The following is a 15,530-nucleotide window of genomic DNA, read 5'->3' as shown; positions in this document are numbered from 1 at the left end:
AAGTTTTAAAATTTATAATGTTGTTGCCACTTAAGCAACAGATAGGGCCAGGGCTCTAGAAACGTCTTTAAATAAATCAAGACAGACCATCATTGCTCCACTCCCATGTTATCCTTCTTTATTGAAATGCTGAGCAATAGAACATATCCTAGAGTCAATAAATGTTGAGTGAGTATTTGTAATGTGATAAGCACTGTGTCAGATGCTAAAGATGGAAGTGTAAATGCATAGAATTCCCTCCACTCTGTTTAATAATATACAATCACATTCCCCTTCTCACAAAATTATAGCTGCTTTAACTTTATAACACCAGATGGGAGCAAAGGATTGTGGAGGCACAGGACCCACTTTGACCTGTGAAGTAGAAGCTTGTGGCTTTCTTCAGGTCTATGGCTGAGAGACCTTACTATAACAAGTAGGCTCAAGAACTAGAATAGCAACAACAACAAAAAATGCTTAGACAAAGGGACCATTTGCTGTGATCACCATAGTTCATACAGCTTTTACAGAAACAACTCCTACTATAAAATAAACAAGCAGTGTATGGAGAAAAGAAAAGAAGGTAGGATGCTGTGGTGCTTTGACAATGATTGGTCATGATTCCATTTGATTTTTTGGTATAGTACTGGTATGTAATATAGTAGAGAAGAAATGGTATGATATAAGTTCAAGAACTAAATAACATTAAAAAGGAAGGACCATGAAAAAAATAGACACTTTTCAGGGATGCGTAGAAAAGACTCTAAATTAGCAAAAGCCTAAACTATGTAATATATTTAAAGAAGTGTTGTGATAAAGCTTTCAAGCAAGTATAGTGACTGCTGACAGAGTTGATCCATGCTTGCTGGACGAGTTTTAATGAATAGAGGAAACTGATTGTAATTAGTAGCACTCGTCTGGATAAAATGACTATCTGATAATTTATTTAAATTGGTTCCCCCTGCCTTCAAATGGTCTGTAGAAGCACTTCCCTAAAGAGTGAATTAACTTAATTTTGTTTAGAGGCTTTTCGTGTTTTTTGAGACGTGTTCCAACCCAAATGGAAGCATTTTTGAGTTGCTGTAAAGAAGAGGTTGAGAACTGTTTATTTATAACCCCATTTATTGACCAAGCAGTTTTCACAATTTTGTATAATAATGAAAGTAATTATAAAGTTGATTGTCAAATCTTAGGAGATATGCTAAGCATATTGGAATTATAGATTAAATGAATCATCTGTAGAGAGAATAAACAACCAGTAAATACAGAAAAATTATGACAAGAGCTCCCCTTCAGGCCACAGAACACCTGATCAATTGTTGCTAGAAAAATAGCAGCCAGACAATATATCATTTACTTAAGGTGAAATGCACAATGGTTAAAAAAGAATAAGAAAAAGAAATGGATCAAAACAAAACTTGATAAAATGATTTTTAATTATTTGAAAGTGTCTCATTCATTTGTGAAAATGATATACATCCATTAAAGAGCACATCATACAGCAACATGTAATTGTAAAATGACACATTTAATTAAATGTTCCTGCCTAGAAATTCCCACTATTAATTTTCTCTGGTAGATTCGCATGTAATGTAGTGATTCAAATTCATAAGCATATACTGCTATGAAGAAGTCCAGTGTGTTATTCTGGAACCTCTCTTTTTATTCTCAGCAATGTATTTGGGGGAATGTTCTAAAATAAGCAAATACTATACCAGGATGCCATTGCCATTTTAAAACTCAATTATAATCTGAGCTATTAGTTAATTAAGTAATAGCTTGATGAACAATTTGGATGTTTGTTTTATTATAATGCCTTTTATAAACATTCGCCCATGAGTATGTTTATAGCTACAACATTAGCCAGAGTGGCTTTCCAGGAATAATGCCTCCAGGTTAAATATATATACAGTTAATAGAATATAATGTGAATGAATGAGAAGAGCAGCTCATTCTAGCAATCTTTATCCAATTTGTTGTGTAAACAGTGTTTTATTTTTTTCTTCTCTTTGATGCTCTATCTCCCTTCTTTCTCTCTCTCTCTCTCTCTACCATCTTTAGTCAATTATTCTCTCTTCTCCCACTCTGTCTCTATATTGGTGTTCATTTATGACCTGTGCTCATGTGCCACTTTATTTCTTCATTTTCCTACTGCCTATTTATCATCTTCTAGTTTTTTTTTTCTAAAAGTTTTGCTCAATATCTGGGAAGGCATCATGCAATGGAAGTAGAGTAATTAGAGTAATTTTATATATTATACTTCCAAACTTTTATCCCTAATATTACTACAAACATTTCTTTTTTACATTTAAACTTACCATGATGCTTTTAAAACTTAGTTTTTTAAAAACTGATTTATAAAAATTGTACATGTTACTATAGTAAGTATATTATGATATTCCATATATACACACAGTGTAGAATAATGAAATAAATATAAACATATCTACCAACTCAAGTGGTTACCATTTCTTTATGGCAGAAACATTCCAAACTGTTTTGTCTTCTGTGTAAACATACTCAGGATGTAGCCACGTTTCTACTTTTTTTGTAGAGACAGTTCTGTGAACTTTCATCACCATCTTTATACATCCTTTTCTTTATTTATTTCATTCTTATGATACATTTGGAAACAGGCTTTCATATTCAAGGCTCTAAAATATTTTCTCCTTATTTCCTCCAATGTTCCTTATGACTACATTTTATGTTTATGTTTTATGTTTTCATCTATCTTTGCTTATGTATATTTAGACTTCAATATCCATTAGAGATTTAAAAATTCTGCCTATTAGTATCTGACTCACATAAAATTTACTAAATAATTTTCTTTTTGCTATTGATTTGAAATAAAAAATTGAAATTTAATTCTTCTAAAACAACATATGGTATTTCTCTAGTTCTTAACTCCATATTTAAAAAATAAACTCAGAAACATAAGTGAAAATTTGTGCTACTAATCTCCTTTTTTGATTAAATAACAATATTTAACTATGTATATCTATTAAATTGTATTATGTTAACTACTAAAATTCTATGATTTGTTTAATAATTGCCATAAGGCATAATTTAAGTTTGATGTGCTGGCTTATGCCTGTAATTCTGGCACCAGAAAGGCTCTGAAAGGAGGGTTGTCATAAATTTGAGGGCAGCCTGGGCTACATAATGAGTTAAATAAAAGCCAAGTTGCGCTTGAGAGTCAGTCTTAATATCAAAACAAGATGAGACAATAACAACAACAACAGCAAAACCCACCAACCAATAACAATAATATGTATGTATTTTAAAGATGTTGATTAAGAACTCTGCATGCATGAAGACATATGTGTTCGTAATCTCATCTAAGTCTTGTGATCTATGCAGTAGTCCTCGCCTATGAAGTAAATCGTCACAGTTAAAGGCTTTCAATTATGAAGATGACACAGTGATATTTCTCTGAACTTACTGTGTGTTGGCACTGACATGCTACCCTGATTATTCTTTTTATTCTTCTATTCTACCCTTCTTTTTTGATGAAGACATATGAAGACACAGGCAGTCTGAATCTGCTGCACATGAGTTTCCTAGTATTGTTCTCATTAGCCTATTTATTCATCAAGAGGCTCACATCTTGGAAAGAATCCTATAATGAAGTGTTCCTTTGTAACCTACTGGACCATCCTCAAGTTTTGAGGCAAACTTGTGAAATGAGCTTTTCCTCAGACACCTTTGCCTCCAAGGGCTTTGCATTTGATCCTTTGTGCCTTTATTGCCCAGTGTCCCCGGATGAAAAAGCTAGAGGCATCTTCCTGCAGGAGCATCATTCTCTGAAGTGACAAGGAAGCTGCATCCTTCACAGCTGGCAGTGTGTGCCCGCATAATACCTGGATGCCAGAAGTGCTCTTGAAGAACAAACAGGCAACCTGTTTCCTCCTCAAGCTGTAGCAAAAGCTGTCAAAACCACAGGTGCTGCCTGAGCCACCCTCAATCAAGCTGTTTACATTCTTCCCTCAGTCTTGCATTTGGCAGCTGAGGTTGAGTCTGGCCTCAGCAGCTGAGACAATGTATCTCTTAGGATTTAAGTCTTACAGATGGTGTTGAAATTTAGCTTTTTAAATCCAGACATTCACAAGTTATGAAGTTAAAGACCCTGGGCCAGGTAGAGCAGCATTTTTATTTTGAAAAAGGATGGGGAGAAACATACAAACCAATTAGACAGTTTCTATTTCTGTTAGAGATCTTTGAATTCTTGTTTTGAACTATACCCTTTCCCAGAGCTGATAACTGACAACAAGAAGGCTAAAAGCTTGGAGACAATGTCCTGCATTTATTGTGGCTTTAAGGGAATATTTAGAATCACTGAGTTCAGATTCTTACAGAAGATGGTATAAAAAAAATCACTAATAGAGAAATTAGCTTTCCTTCAATTATCTTTACAAAAACTCAACCTCAGCTCTCCCATGAGAAGTCTCACAAAAATATTAAGTCATGCATGGAATAAATCATGATTGCTTTTATACCTATATACCACATTCTGTGGTAGTATTTTCAAAATGATTATTATATTTTAAAAAATAATCACAAATTTGATTCAGCCAGAAAAAAACCCACAATTTTATAAATTCCCATAATTTAAAATGTAGCATTTTAAAAATATGAAATATGCTGAATATAATACATATTTAATATGCAAGTGGCAAAACTTTAAAAAATAAGTTATATGGAAGCCAAAAAGGAACAAATTATTTCCTTAGTGATATTTGTCTGATTTATACAAAATAAGACAAAACTCTATATATTTTTTGATTTCTTAAAGTATCAGCTTAATTATTTAAGTGATTTACATCAACTTCAATTCATTAAACTCATATTTTTTATATTTTAACTTTTTTGAGAGAGAGAGAGATTCTGACTATATAGCCCTGGATGGATTAGAAATCTCTATGTAGAGCATGCTGGCTTAAAACTCATAAGAATATGCCTGCCTCTACCTCCATAGTGTAAGGATTTCAAACATGCACCATTTGCCTGGTTTTTTGTTTTTGAAATGGTCTCATGTCTTCATTTTGCCAGACATGTGATCTATAGATAAAATGTTTCCTAAGTGCTTTTTGAAGGCTGGCTGACCTTCCTAGGGCTTGGGCATTCAAAGTGGTAGGAGAAGGCTGGTCATGACCAATCTTTGTTGAGTTGATGTGCTCTCTAGATCTGAAATCAAGATCATTCATTTGTAATTGAGGTTCCCAAGTCCATTCATGAGACAGGCTGATTCTTACCAATTGGGTGCTTATTTGAACCAATCCTGAATTCTAAGGACATGGTTACTAACCAAAGACCAGTGTAACACTACCCACAAGGTTTCTGAATAATCACATGGAAAGGGAAGGGGTGGTTGTGGAATGATGTAATTATGTTTTAATTAAAATTTTTAAAATATTAAGAAGAAAACCTTTAAATATAAATAATGCATAGATGTTTCTGTTAGTGTGTAAGAATATGCATGTGTGCGTGCAGGTACCCTCAGTGTCCAGAATATGGCATCAGATCCCACGGAACTGGAGTCATGGGCAGTGATAAACACTAGGAGAAAATATGGGTCTTTTCCAAGAGCAGCATGTACTCTTATCTACTGATCTATTCTTTTTTTTAAAAAAAATATGGAACGCTTCATGAATTTGCGTGTCATCCTTGTGCAGGGGCCATGCTAATCTTCTCTGTATCGTTCTAATTTTAGTGTATGTGCTGCCGAAGCGAGCACTACTGATCTATTCTTACAAATCCAATTATTTATTTATTTTTTAAAAAAAAATTGATGGAGATAGGGTTAAGAATAGTTGTCCAGATGAGCCCATTTAGTCTGTGAGCCTTCTGTAGTGAGAGATTTTTCCCAGTATATAGAGCAGACATTATAGCACATATGTGAGCATTCCTAATAATGGCTAGCATGGACAACAGAGGCAAACAAGCTCATCACAAACACTGACTCATCCTCATCCCAAGGACTCTCTTCCATTCTAGCCTGAATACGGAGGGTTAGTGAAGGTGTCAGCTATGCCACTGGTTTTCATGTAGCTGAAGAGGGTAGTGTGTTTGCTTCTTACTTGTCATGGTTAATCTTTGTTGTCCACTTGAGTATATCTGGAATCCACTTAGAAGCATGCCTCTGGTCTGTGAAGGCATTTCCTGGGACAATTACCTAAAGGGGAAAGAAGATCCCCCAGAGTGGGCACTAGCTTTCGACAACAGCCCACATTTAAAGAGACCTGAGGCAAGAGCAGTGCTATGATCCTTTGTTGCCACCAGGATTCAGCTTCAGCTTCTGCAACCTTCCAAAGTGGATTAAAACCATCCACTCTCCAGGACTCTGCCAGGTTTCAGTATCAGATTGAGACTACTGAGCCATCGAGCTACACAGACCCAGAAGATACCAAATTCTCAGTCTCTCAAGTGTACAGACAGCCCTTGTTGGACTACCCAGCCCATGCCATGTACTGTAAATTTGTATGATATAATTTTATCTATTTTCTGTACCTACAGAGAAATATACATGCCATTGCTGACACATAGAGATTAAAAAGATCATAGATAATTTGGGTAATGATTCCTCCAAAAGCTCATTTATTGTTCTGCAGAAAACATGACTGGAAAGGCAGAGAATATACATCCAGATCTTTTAAATGTCAGACTCAAACAGAAAATATCTTGTTCTTTGCAACTCTGTTAGTTGTAATATCATTTTTCTATTACTCATTTAAGAGTCATCTAATGTTCTCTGGGGTTGCAGTGGTCAACATTATCCAAAGACTTAGAGTACAGTTGACGACATTTTCTTACATTGAGTTCTTCAATGTTAGTTGGCTTTGCCATGCTAACAAATATTATAAATGAGATCTTGTATCTTTGCAAAAGCTGATTATAAAAAATAGTCCTCAGGTAAAACTTAGCTTAGTCAAGCAAGGTTCAGATGTCTAATATTATTAACCTATCTTTTCCTAAGCACAAAGTTAGACAAACTTGTTCAGACCACCTTCATCATCTTCAGTGTTTCTCTGTACAGTCATGATGATTACCTTTGTGTTAGCACAAAACAAGGAGCTCACAGGAATTGTAAAGAAATATTGATAGGCATGTTTTTGTGGGTTTCCCCAAGATTTTAGTACTTGAGCCAGTAAGCTGAAAATAGCAAGATCAATATGGGTGGTCAAGTGAATGTACAGATATAATAATAATAATAATAATAATAATAATAATAAATACACCCTCTTCTGTTCTTGTTCTAAATCCTTCATCTTGTTCTGCTCTCTATTGACCTAAAGCCTCCATGTTTTCATCAACCTGACTCCAAGACTGGAACGCTGACCTCAGCTTCTCAGAATTTTGGCTTCATGGTGACTGACACCACCAGCTTTCCTGTTTTCCCATCTTGCAGACGGGTATCTTGAAACTACTAACCCTCCAGATTCATGAGAGGCAATTCCCAGATTAATGATCTTCTTTTATATTTATGTATTTTCTTTGGTTGTGCTTTTCCAGGGAACCATGACTCATACAACAGCCTCCTTCAAAAATGTTGAAGCCACTCTATTCTGATAGCATAAGTTTACAAGTAAAATCTCTGAATTAATACATAGATATTCCTGCCATCAACAATTCCTATTTTTACCTGAGGCAGAAATGGAGGAAATTCCCTTTTCAATTAGCTCAAAACTCAGTAGCAGTAAAAACCCTGGCCTCCCTGTCAAAAAAGATTGCTTCTTCAAAAATAGAAGGACCTGTTTCTCTCAGACTCCTCCCAGGTCACTCCATGTTTTTGTCTCCTCTTTCCTTTCTGGGTAAATGTTTGTGAGTCACTTTTTTATTTGTATAGGGTGGAAACTTTGCTATATTTTTAAAATGCATCACTGATGTTTGCTCAGATTTACTTGTAATTATATTTTCTGTGGTTGGACTGAAGGGAAGGCCCCTCTGTGGGTCCAAGCCTGTGACAGTTGAAGTGATGGGAATAAACCTGCCCTGCTCAGTGTTGTCAATATGATATGGCACATTGATTTCCCAGGCTGAATTAAGAACACAGACTGAGAGATTTCTGAGCACAGCTGGCCCTAGGCAAAATGAAAGAACAGACAAGGGTTACTTGGTGTTTCAGCTCTCCTCCTGCCATTCTCTGTTTGCACTCTCCTCTCCTGCTTTGGGGATCTTTGGTCTTCAAGGTCTTTTCCCTAGGTCAAAAGATACTCTGATGAAAGTAACATTGAACTTCTTCTCCAACATGACACCATCTGTATCTACGTCACCTTTCCATAGTAACAAGTGAAAATTAAAGAATTGGAAATGACAGCACGCTCATGTAATCTCAGTACTTCAGAGACTGAGGCAGAAGGATTGCTGTGTGTTCAAGACCAGTCTTGGTTCAGACTTTCAGACCACCCTAGAGTACATATGGGAAAATCTATCTAAATAAGACAGTAAATAAAAAAAAACAGGAAACAAACAAATTTATATTTTATTTTTAGAACCAAGTAATGCTCTCACTGAGACTGTTCCATTAACCTCTTTAAATTCTTAAATTTCCCTCTACTTCCACTCAACCTTTCCCACCTTCTCCCCTTTTCTTACTCCAGGGTCTTCCTGATTTCAATCTTCCCATTTTCACGATTCCTCTCGCAGATCCAAATCTTCCTTGGTTCCAAAAATTAACAAGGAATTTAACAGATAGAAACAAAGAAAAGTAAGAAACACATACAGTTTCTGTGTCTTTAGACTCCAAACTGATCCTCTTCTCCACTGTGAGGCACTCTGCATGAACTGCCTGGGATTTCTCTCCTTAGTCACTCCTGATGACAACTGTACTCATGATCTCCACTTAAAAGCTACATTCTTGGAAGTCTCCTGGAAGACTGACAATCCAATCCAATTACTTGTAGAGCCAGAGGCAGCTCCTATACTCTTTAATCTCCTTAATTTTTTTTACCACCTTCATCTTTGAACTTTTTTGCTTACACTGTTTTTTTTTTGTTGTTGTTGTTTATTATATATTTATGTACTTATTTTAGTGTTCTTGAGTAACTAGAACAGTGCCTTGAAGTATTTGTTTTGGTCTGAGAATCAAGTCCCTTGTGATAGCTTCACCAAGGCCTAATACTTCTTCACTCCATGAAAGTGTCTTCTCCCTGAAGTCTGTCATGTTGGCAGAATGCCATTAGTAAGAGGCTAGAAATGGAGCTCATCTCAACAGGGAATTTTCATCAGCATGCCCCAGAAATCCAAACTGCTGGCCTTTGGATGCTGTAACCATCCATTACAGAACTGAACCAGGCATCCCACAATCAGATTCTTTGATGATTTCCATGACCCCGATTAGCACAGAAGAGCTTACACAACTGGAAAGGACATGTACTTCCCAGAACTACACACTAGCTAAGCCGGACTGTATTTCTCTATATGGTATAAACTATAGCACAGGGAACAACACTCACTCACTCTCACTGCCTAACTATAAAATTATTTCTCTCAAATGAGAAACAGAGATCCCCATCCCCACCTTAGCCATTGCCCTAAGCTGCAGGTTTTATTCTAGGTGCTATCCAGTTTGCTGATCTCTTGGGTTAGACTCAATAAACTATTATTTCTATTCTGGTCTAAAGGGTGAATTCATTCATTATCTACAAATCTCTTACCACTACCATAGTTACTGTTCCCCCAGCCTACTACTTGTCACAAGGTCCTATTCTTCACTAAATTTAATTTTTCTCCCATGATTTGAAGTACTTTAGTCTTGCCAAACTATTCTATGCATCTCTGTCCAGGATGCTTTTAAAAATAATATTTTATTTGAGATGATGATGATGATGATGATTTGATATTTTGAGACAGGGTTTCTCTGTGCAGTTTTAGTGCTTGTCCTGGATCTTACTCTGTAGACCAGGCTGGCCTTGAACTCACAGAGATCTGCCTGGCAATGCCTCCGGGGTGCTGGGATTAAAGTTGTGTGCCACAGCTGCCAGGCGTTATTTGAGATTATAATACATTTATATCATTTTCCCCTTCCTGTTCTTCCCTCCAAATCCTTCCATAAACCCATCTTGCTCTCTTTGAAGTTCATGACCTTTATTTTCACTAGATATTGTTATGTACATATTCTTTTATTTTGTTTGTTTGTTTTTCAAGACAGGGTTTCTCTGTATAGCTTTGCGCCTTTCCTGGAACTCACTTGGTAGCCCAGGCTGGCCTCGAACTCACAGAGATCCGCCTGCCTCTGCCTCCCAGGTGCTGAGATTAAAGGCATGCGCCACTACCACCTGGCTATATATTTTTAAATACATAGGTATGACCTGCTTACTCTGCACAATACACACTTGTATGGATTTTTATATAGGGCAGACCACTTGATATTGTTTAACCAGTTACTGTTTTCTTCCTCGGAGAAGGCTATTTCTTCTGATCTCAGCACTCATTGGTTGTCTATAATTCTGTGTGTAGGGTTGAAGCCTCATGGGCTTTCCCTTGTCCACATTACTATATCCATTGTTGTCCTTATGCAACTGATATTTAGACAGTCATCTTGGTAAGACTGTATGGGTATAGCTTCTGACTCTCCTAGGAGACATAATATCACAGAAAACTCCCTAATCCTATGACTTTTATTATCTTTCTGCCCCTTCTTCTGAAACGATACCTGAAACTTGAGTACAGGAGATATGTTGTAGACATTAGTACCAGGCTCCACAACTCTGCAGTTTAATTGGTTGGTTGTGGTTTTATGTAATGGTCTCTTCCTGTTGCAAAGAGAAGTTTCCTTGATGAAGGGTGAGGACTATACTTATCTGTAGGTGTCTTAAGTAGCCTTCCCTCAAACAGCCCAAGAGAACTATTCTTTCTTGTCTATATTTTCCTTCACATTTTCTCTTGCCAGTTAATTTGCTATCACTATTTCTCGCTTCAATTTTAAGCCACATTCAGGATGTCATAGCAGTGGGGTAATTTATCTGTAGAACAGATGTCCTTCTGCACCACTCTTATGATAGTTGAGACACATTGTCTTTACCTGAAATACTTGGTCTTCTTCCTTCTACACACTGCTGACAGATTAATCTTCTAGAATGCAGCTATTATCTTATTATCCTAGGCTTAAAAACCATCATTAGCCACTCAGGACTTTCAATTACATCCTAATTACTTTACCTGACACTTAAGACCCTACATGACAGTGAATTGAAGCAGCATGCCTGAAATTCCAGCTAAATAAAACTACAGACTCTTAGAAAATGACCCAGAATCTTCTTTATCTTGATGGCTCTTCTGTTGTTGTTGATAACTATAAAACAAGGACTCAATTCTACCTAAGGAAATTACTTTAGCTATTTTGAGCCAGCATTCAGTGGTCACATAAAATGGTCTCTCTAGATTCCAAATTGGATAGAATTGCTTCTTCTGAACTTCTGGAGTATTTCTGTGATCCTTTATGGCAGTAATATTGAAATGATCAAAATATGTGTTTCAAAAACTGTAACCATAACCATCTTAAAGTATTACCATAGTTTTGTTGACATACACATACACTCCCCCCAATCCCACAGCAAATATTTAACTTACCTGAAATATTAAAGAAGACTTAACTAAAAATAAGGTCTCAAAGACCATAGCAGGTAATCACTAACTAATTTTTTTGAATTGTATTCTTTGACCAGAACCTGAATGACCCTGATTAGCATGGCAGAGATTATACAACTATAAATTAGATTCAATTCGAAATTTACATAGTAAAGGACATTGAATGATTAGATTGAATTGACACATCCTTCAGCAATATTCATATCTTCCTAATTGTGTAAAGGTGGTCTATATTTTATTACGAAAATGTCATATCTAGTAACTAGTCAGTGCTGAGAATAAGCAAAGGTTGAGTGTTCGGATTTAAAGAGGACATTTGTATCACCCCCTTCAAAGCCGAAGGAACAACACATAGAAGGAAGCTAAAAGAGTAAGGGCTGGAGGATGGGCAGGAGTGTTAGGAAACACTCTTTTAGACATATGAGGCTCTTGTAATCATAAACACACAACAGTTGTAGCTAAATGCATTAGATCAGAACACATACACACATGCACACACACAAGCATGAATGCAGGAAAGTGACTGATTTGGAACATAAAGGAGAGTCAGAAGGGGTAGAAGAGGATTAGAGGAGGCAAGCAATAGTAACTATGATGATATATTGTATAAATAAACAAAACTGCCAAAATAATAAACATTTAAATAGAAAGTAACTTTTATTAGTCAGATAGGGATGAATTCTATGTCCCTGCTTGTTCTTTATGCTAGAGCTGTCTTAGGACTTCTTTTTTCTCCAGGGCTTAAAGTAAACTGTATTTCCTACATGTAGCAATTTAATAGCCTTTTAGGAAAATCTCTCCCAAAAACATTCATCTTAAACCTGGCCAGCATGCAGCAGCTTTACAAGTGTGTCACCTGTGATACCAGCAGGATGCCAATAGGTAGATGGTAACCTGTCAGTTCCAATGAAATATGTGACTGACTCAAGCTGAGCACAAATCCATTGTCAATACCTCAGCAGTTAATGCTGGGAGAAATGAATAGAGATGTGAGGATCAGCCTCCTTCCACTTTATATTACATTTCTATCCATTCTGCCTGCTGACTTAAGTTTTGTATGTATATGCAGGCATGTGTGTATGTACACAGACAAGCTGGAAACAGATTAGTGGGATGGTATTTGAAATAAAATTAGGAAGTATATTCATAATTTTACTAATACAGGAATATAAAAAAAAATTGACCCCCTAATAAATAGTGCAATGTGGGGGACAGAGAGAGGGTTTCATTCTTTTCTCACTAGCACCTCACTAAGTTATCCAACTGTTCAAATTTGTTAATGCAAAGGCTGCCTAAGAAATCAACAGAGAAATGTGTGTGATGTAGTAGTACTTTCTAAATATTTGCCTCTGGATACAATCTCCTCCCATCACTGGGAGTTTCCAAACATAGCCAGGGCTACAGGGCATCCTTCTCTCCCTATATTGTCCTGAATGAAGCTGTTGCACATGAAAATCCAAAATGCACCCATGTTTGTGTGTGTGTGTGTGTGTGTGTGTGTGTGTGTGTGTGTGTGTGTGTGTGTGTGTCACACCCTGCATGCTGATTTGAAGCAGAAAAATAAAAGCTGCACTCCTGTATCTAAATCTCTCTCAACTCGTTGGGAGCAGGAAGGACAGAGAATAAGGACTCGCAAAGGACTTCTCTCTGAGAAGACAAGCCTTTGTGCCTTTAGTTCAGCCATGGCCAAGGCTGCTCGGCTTTCTTTGCTCTCAGTTCTGCATTCATGTGTGAGAAAGGCTAAGCACTTTATCGCAATAGATTAAAATCAGCAACTGCCATTGTCTGTGGAAAGCTACAGATAAACAGAGAGATGACTTTGTTTTTACTTTTTAAGCAAATGAGGTCTGACATTTTGCACCAACTCAGGCCAGGTCTCCTGGTTAAGTGTTTTACATTCATTTGACTAAAAGCCTGGTGACAGAGATGGAACGGCTGCACTTCGGGGAAATGGTGTATGTGGTGGGAACTGAGCAGTGAAACCAAGAATTAAGCACAAGAAAAGCCGGGTGGGTCATAGCACCAGGTTTGGAGCTGAGCAAAGTGTTAGAGCAGATTGCTACAGGACCTGATGAAAAGCTCCTTCAGTTTCCTCTGTCGCTTCATAAAGTAAGTACAGGAGGATGCCAGGGAAAGATTAGAAGAGGAAAACAAACAAGCAAAAACCATCACTTCAAACCAGGTGTGGGGTACTCTTGTTTACCAGCTGATATCTAAGGACTGGCCTGAGAGGAAAGATGGGCAAGATGGAGGCGATCATTCATTAGATACTTCCTAAATGATACTGTGTGATCTTGCATCAAACATTGCATTACTTTATGCTTATTTAATTTTCCCAATTCTGAAACGACATCAATAAGAGTAGCAGCTTAGAGCCCCAGTCAGAAGCATACACATTTTAATGGAATCTAAGAGAAGAAATGACTACCTGCTAAGTCTACCCAGGGATGGGAGTTCATGTGGGCTACTGGTATCGGGTGACCCTGCTTCAGAGAGATCAGAAGCAAGCAGCCACTGGTGTTCCTTGTTCTGCAGGTTTTGAGGGAGCTAGGAGAAACGAGTATCAAACTGTTTAAAATTATAATTGGAATTGAAAGTAACTGACAGGTGTGCTTCTCTTTGGTAACCAAATAGGGTATGTGACATCAAGTTTGTTTCTATGACAGACCTGGGACTATAACACAAATGGAGGCTCACATGATGCCCAGGGGCATAACAATATCACATTCATTCTCCCACAAGACTTAACTGATTCAATTCCTGAGGTCCTTCAAGCTCTATTTCCAAGGATGTAAGAAGGGAGAGATTGTTTCCAAGGACTGTAAGAAGGGAAAGGTTGCCTCTAGTGGCTGATCCCTGCTATACACCCAATACACAACTGAACTCAAAGGGGATAAGAGATAGTTTAGCTTATTCTGGACCCAATTCACCGTCATCCCGGAATTCCATGTTCTAACATGGTGGCATGTTTATAAAGTTTTAATAGTACCAGAGTAGTAAAAATTGTAAATAGGTGTATTTTCCAAATATATTGGTGGGATCATCTGGTGGAAGGGTGTCAGTAAAGCAGGGAACTTCAGCCTTTCGATTAGCAGAAACTAGAGGTCTTTTAAGTTAATCTGTTACAAAGGGTTTACCTGTTGGTCACCAGTATTTTAGGTCAGACATAGTGGTGGGCAAGGACTTGTGAGTAAGAGGGCTAAAGATAACTCAAGAGAAGCTGTGATTAGGTTGTGGGCTTACAACATTCCTACCTCTCCATAATCAGTTCATAATGAAGTTCTATTAAGTCAGTCAGCTCCATAGGCTATTCATAGGTACAGTTCTTCCCAGGAACCTGCATTTGTCTCCCTTTCCTGTCTCCATCACAGTTCCACATTGCAGACATTGATTAAGCACCTCACCCCATGCTCACACTCCTTTACTAAATTTGCATTTTTTTCTTCCTAACCAAACTTAGTGAGGATTATAAGGAGAAAGAGATCAATGAAGACCTGGTAGACAGGCATGGAACTATCCAAGCACAACATTTTGAGATGGACATGTTATGGTGTAGGATGGAAATGACAAAGGCCAGATAGGTCTTCAAGGTGACCTTTTGGTGACTCTAATAGTGAAGTGGCAAAGAAGGATAGGTCAAGGCAGTGTAAGTAGGGACCAGGGGCATGCTCCTCTTACCTGGGTCTGTAGGATAACTCATAATACAGATACTCTATCTCAAAGAACCAGGCAAGGCTTACAGTCAAACTGGATTAAGAAATCTCTCAAGTCTATGACACTAGTGTGGACCACCAGTCGTTCATATTACTTTCTTCAGCTGAGAAGAGAGGATTACATATCATGACTCATATCATCCTTATCAACATTAAAAGCCTGATACACAGAGAAAATACTTAATGATAAATGAAAAAAGGTAGTTTTCCCCAATTAATAGATTTTAAAAAATATCATTTCTAAGTCAAGCC

At 37.2% G+C, this 15,530-nt stretch overlaps 1 protein-coding gene and 1 non-coding gene across 3 annotated transcripts in view; both read right to left on the bottom strand.

Annotated features, from left to right (window-relative positions):
- The window catches only part of Lsamp (limbic system associated membrane protein), a 2,127,334-nt gene that overhangs the window by 1,786,597 nt on the left and 325,207 nt on the right, over window positions 1–15,530 (bottom strand). The window lies entirely within an intron of this gene.
- On the bottom strand, window positions 5,607–5,713 carry LOC121821846 (U6 spliceosomal RNA). Its single transcript, XR_006062723.2, has one exon. It is a non-coding gene; the product is annotated as a U6 spliceosomal RNA (small nuclear RNA).

The sequence above is a fragment of the Peromyscus maniculatus genome, chromosome 12 (assembly GCF_049852395.1).
Source record: "Peromyscus maniculatus bairdii isolate BWxNUB_F1_BW_parent chromosome 12, HU_Pman_BW_mat_3.1, whole genome shotgun sequence".
Classification (NCBI taxonomy): Eukaryota; Metazoa; Chordata; class Mammalia; order Rodentia; family Cricetidae; genus Peromyscus; species Peromyscus maniculatus.
Note: the sequence above shows the minus strand (reverse complement) of the source record. Positions and strands in the feature narration are given on the sequence as shown.